Source organism: Wolffia australiana, chromosome 7, assembly GCF_029677425.1.
Source record: "Wolffia australiana isolate 7733 chromosome 7, ASM2967742v1".
Taxonomy (NCBI): Eukaryota; Viridiplantae; Streptophyta; class Magnoliopsida; order Alismatales; family Araceae; genus Wolffia; species Wolffia australiana.
Genome location: NC_135841.1, coordinates 18,452,702 through 18,458,701, shown reverse-complemented (window position 1 = coordinate 18,458,701; position 6,000 = coordinate 18,452,702).

Genomic DNA, 6,000 nt, shown 5'->3' with positions numbered 1-6,000 from the left:
TTAGTATTTGCCTCCTCTTCCTACTGTGAAACCTCATAAGGAAATTTACAAAATGTAGTAATAGGTTAACCGACTGAAAGATGATAAGAACAATTTAGATACTAATTGATTTGCAATCTACACCAATACAATCATACAATCCATTTTGATGATAATGTGAGGGTTACTGTTTAAAAATACTTTGAATATTGATATCGAACGTGGTAAAATAGAGTGTCCTGGTTTTAGATAGATACCTCATAAAAGAGACAAGCATTGAGTGTAGGAATGATGAAAAGAGAAGAAGGTAGTGAAGCATATATAGATATATGTTTAGGTATAACTATAATACAAATAGATTTGGTTGATAATGACATGGTAAAATGGATGGATGATATAATTATGGCATTATTAGCCACTGATGATGTGGTTGAATATGATTTATATCAGTGAAAAGATGAAAATGTGTGTACAAAACTCACTTGTATCATTATATACTACCATGATCATGTTTTTCATATCTTTTTTTAGGGATAAAATTAGAGATAAATTTTAAATTTAGAGAGACCAAATTCTAGATTCTAGAGTGAGAAAGTAGTATAAAATGGGCAATTAAAGAGAAAAGGTTGGAAAATGATGGAAATGCATGGAGTGTTGGTGAAAATGTCCATCTAGTTACTAATGCTTGTGTCTTGAGCATCCAATTACTCTTCCTAAATTTTGATCCTTATATTTCACAAGAATTAGATGTTTTTCTCATTAAGAAAAGTAGGATCGGAAAAATATCCTATAGATACTTGATGAACCAAAAACTAAGGTTAGTTATGTCATTCCAGGCTTCTGGTTTATAAAATAATATTTATAATTTTTCGTACGCACATAAATTGGGTACAAGTCAAATCCATAGAGAGCAAAACAGAATTTTCACTTTAATTTTGTAATCTGTATTTTATATTTATTTTAGGAAACAAATCTATTTCAAAATAATTTTATTCAACTCATAAAATATTAATCTTATTAATCCTAGCTCATTCAAATTTTATAGAACAATTTTGGTAATTTTAATATAAGTTTACAGTAAAAATACCAATTAATTCTAATTTAAATACCTTAGTTGGCACTCTGAAGACATTGGATGATGGTTGACGATGATTGATGTGAGTGGAGTGGAATGGGTGAAAGAGATACCACCACTAATTGTAACAAAGATGATGGAGGATACATGCCAATCAGTGGTGGAGAGAGGGTGAATGATAACAATTTTATCGTCGTAGGTGCTACATACTGATGAGGGAGATGGAGGAAAAAATGTGTCAACGAACGACAGAGTTCGAGGTGACATGAGTGATAGTGAAAACCTAGGCTATTGCCAACAAAAGCCTTGGAAAAAATATGAGGACGTGAGTCAACAAAAGATAAAATATCACTCTAACCTCATTGTCACATGCCCCACTGGTCGAATGGTCCTTTTGTTCATGAGTCTTTATCTGGGCATCACTCCTTCAGGAAGTTCTGAATGCACAAATCACTCCATTGATTCAAGGGCACCTTCTTTACAAAGATAGGGGAATATATTTCTATATCCAAGAAGGTGCACGGATATACGAGGTAAATATGGAACTATCCTCAAATCTTCAGCCTGGATCTCTTCGATTGTTATACATCAACATTTAAATTTTGAGACATTTGAGCCATCTATTTTTCTCTCTCCTCCAATTATTTTGGAAGATTGCCAAGGTGACACGCAATTATAGCAGTGGAAAAGCAATCAGATTCATTTAAAATATTTAAATAAACTTATATTTAGATTTTTTTACTTGTAAAACTAATTTATTTATGAATTTAATATTAGAAAACTCCATAAAAATACCATAAATTCCAAAAATTCAGAGTCTCATTCCAAAAATAAATCCAAATTTATACTTTCTAACTTTAAAAGTATTTTTATATAAAACTAAGAAAATTATGTTAAAATATAGAAGATTTTGAAGTTCATTCTAAAAATATAATAAATTATAAGCCTTAATAACATGGATTTATGATCATTTCAATGAAAACATACACATTAAACACATGAAATTAATATGAAATTAGCATGTTATTTGTGATTATCACTACTACTATAGCACATATGTAATGAGGTAAAGAGAGTGTCATAAAATATTTATATTTGGGCATGATTCATAAAATATCATTCTATGAATTGGCTATTTCACTCCATGATATTTATGATGTAAATTTGTGTGGTTAGAAAGCTAATCACATATTCCATATATTGTTCAATCTTTATAAATATATTATATATTCATTAAAATGCATTTATGACGCTTATGATGAATTCCATGAATACATGATCTTAATTAGTAAATTATGATGAGATCATAACTAGTATTTAAGCATGTAAATCTAACTATTCCTATTTCAAAGATAATCAAGAATTACATTAAAATATCCTAATAGAATAACATTCCTTACGTATGATGAACATTGACAATCTCACAGCCATTATTGTAGAGACACAAAGAATGGATTGTGGGTGCTCTATAGTGAAAAGAATTTACTGAATTGATCCATATGAATCCCTCAGTAAGTTATACGAGACTGTCAATTCCTTTGGTCCACTTCACAGTTGTGTAACTTCTCCTTTGACTTGAGAGACCAAAGACGTCATTACCTACCATTTCCTAATCATGAAATTCAAAATCTTCTTATCTCGGTTACTGCAAGAAATTCAAGATGATGATTGAGTGGTCAGGATGGGATCTTCCACCTCATTATAAGAGGAGAAGCTCATATAAGATGTTTTAATGAAGTCATTGACCAAAGGCAATGAAATATCGAAGAAGAATTAGTGGTGATTTCTGAACACTCCAGTACTAGGTATCAGGGATCAAATCAGATGGGATCAGATTAGCTTAAATTTTTTAATCGAAAAAATTCAATTCAATCAAAAAAATTGAACTTTTTTATTAAATAACAATTTGGTTTGAGTTCAATCTAGAGACTCGATTGATTAGATTTCATGAATCGGAATTTATCAAAATCAAGCTGTTCGATCAAAAATGAGTAAAATCAAACTACATCACTCTCATCTCTCTCTCTCTCTCTCTCTCTCTCTCTCTCTCTCTCTCTCTCTCTCTCTCTCTCTCTCTCTCTCTCTCTCTCTCTCTCTCTCTCTCTCTCTCTCTCTCTCTCTCTCTCTCTCTCTCTCTCTCTCTCTCTCTCTCTCTCTCTTTCTCTGTCTCTCTTTCTCTCTCTCTCTCTCTCCCTCTCTATCTCTTTCTCTCTCTCTCTCTCTACCTATCTCTATCTCTTTATCTCTCTCTGTCTCTCTCTCTCTCTATCTATCTCTATTTCTCTATCTCTATTTATCTATCTCTCTTTCTCTCTATCTCTCTGTATATTATATCTCCCTCACTCACTCTCTCTCTCTAGATATATATGTCTATATATTAATCTTTATATATTTATCACTCAATCTCTCTTTCCTCTCATTTTATTTATTATAAATATTTATTTTTTTAATGAATTTTCAAAGTTTGACCTAATCCCATTAAAACTGTATGGTTTGAATAAAATTGATTCAATTTATTTGATCCATATATTAGGTCGTATCATTTTAATTTGATCCAACCAAATGGTTGGATCAAACCCAATTGACTTTTTCACCAGAATGATAAAGGTTTTGATTGGATCGATTAAAATATCAATATGATGAAGCATTCAATCAATCAAATCAAATCCTCCATCCCTAATCAATACTAACTCGGTCGACCTTTTGAGATTTCACAATTGAACATACCCTAAGTCCACCAAGGAGCCTCAAGCAGACAAGGGCCTACATGTACATATAACAAATGACAGTAAGGTTTAATGACAGAGTCACTATAATTCTTTGTATAATCTAGATCACTAGGTGATGCTCGATACCCCATGGTCAAGAAACTCATTCTATCGATTGGGTTAAATTGATGCATGGTTATCTAATCTATTTGGAAGTATAGATAATTAATTATGCTGTCCAATAAAGTTTATTGGGCCATCAGAGTTGTTAATTAGACTGATACATGGCTCTAGGGGGTCACACATGGTCTCAAAGTGTAAAATAGATAAGACCCTGAATGAAATTCACTGAGAGCACATGAGAAACATTCTTTCCCCTCAATAAATGATGCATATTCTAATAAATTTAATCAATGGAAAAGATTACCTCCCCCTTAACTCTTTTGTAAACCATGATTTTTGAAAGTAGCACAAAATAGATACAAACCTACTCAAATATTGTCTCTTTAGTCAAGTTTATGTTGATCTTTATTGATGAAAATAAGAAAATATCCATATGAAAAATCCAAACCTATAAAGTAAAATATAACCATGTGTGGTCCTGCTGAGGATCATAAATACAATAAAATAACTTTAGATATTTTATGATCTCTATTAGAGAGCAATGAGATTATAATCGTCAGTCATCGATTTCATAAAGTTCTTAATAAAGTAGTCCAAGCCCTCGTGGAGATATTTATATTTTAATGTTGACTTTAGAAATATATTGACCTAACATTGTGGATCAAAGTGCATATCATCCTATACAATTCCCTTCGGATCTGTTTTTTTATAGTTTAATATTAAAATGCCTCTTGATACTTCATACCTAGTGAAATATTATATTTAGACTTCTCCTGAAAATAACATAATATGACTTCAACCCCCTGAGTGGCATTAATTTTGTGTGCATCATTTGGCTGAAAGAGGCATATTTCATTCGAGTCAACAAAAAGAGGATTTTAAAATGCACATAAAATCAATCATTCTTAATCATTGAATCATCTCTCTGTTTTCAATTTTTTTTTACCATTGTAAGGGTTTAATTTCCTCATCATCCTCAGTCGAATAGTTATATTCCACCATGACTTATTCATATGGAGGTTCTAGAGCATTCCGGATTCTATGTATTGACTGAGGAGATTGTCATTCAACTGATGATGTTGATCTGGCTTCTATTTATCCTCAAAAAATTTGAAATTCACCATCGGAAACCATTCTTCCTAAAAATATTTCTCCTTTTAATGATCCTATTCATTACATGTACGTTGGTTGCTAATACTCTCCTATTCGAACTTGATCAGGCTATTATCCATAAGGAGTTCTTTTTTATAATTCCTCACCTAACCTACTTCCAAAATTTGGTGATACAACAAAGTATAACTTTTCTAGTTGAATGAAGCATGTCGTGGTAGTGAAACTATTTATACAGATATCATTGTTAGTCTTAATATGGTGAACTCCCCCTTTAATACTGGCATTATATTTATTCTTTCTATCATGTGATATAGTCAAGCTTCTAGTGTAGGATTCATATAATTGTTACAATGTTATGTTTTTTGTAATACGTTCATTTTTTCATAGTTTTCATTTTTAGTTGTGAGCATATGTTGATGGAAGTTTTCTTCTCTCTCAAAATTCACATTAGCCATATTTTCTCTCTCACCTCAGTATAGCCTCATGATTTGCCATAATTGCATGCATGTGTTGATGTATGGGAATTTCATTCTTTATAATTGTCTCAGCTATTTATTTTAAATAATACTCATGTATATTACTTTATATAATTATCATTCATGTTTTGGTGGGGAAACTGATCATTAGCTATACAATTTTACAATATGATCATATTGTGTATTTACATGGTCTTTTCTCAATCCCAGAGTTTGTGAAATTTGCAAGTGCAAACTTAGTTGTCACATGCACCTGTAAAATTGCCAACTAGATATGATATTTCTTGTACCACTTGAAAATAGCACTAGAACTAATAAATTTTGTGTATCAACTGTTAAATCCAATTATCTTGGTGTGTAGCATTTTTTGGCAAAGTCTGTGTAATTTCTCCATATAAAAGCTTACTTATTTTTTTATTGATTATTATTTCCTTGCTCTAAAAAGTGATTAAATTGGCCAAACTGTTGGAGTGACAAGTTTATCATTTCAATAGAACAAACAAGCTAAATGGCTAAACATGGCATT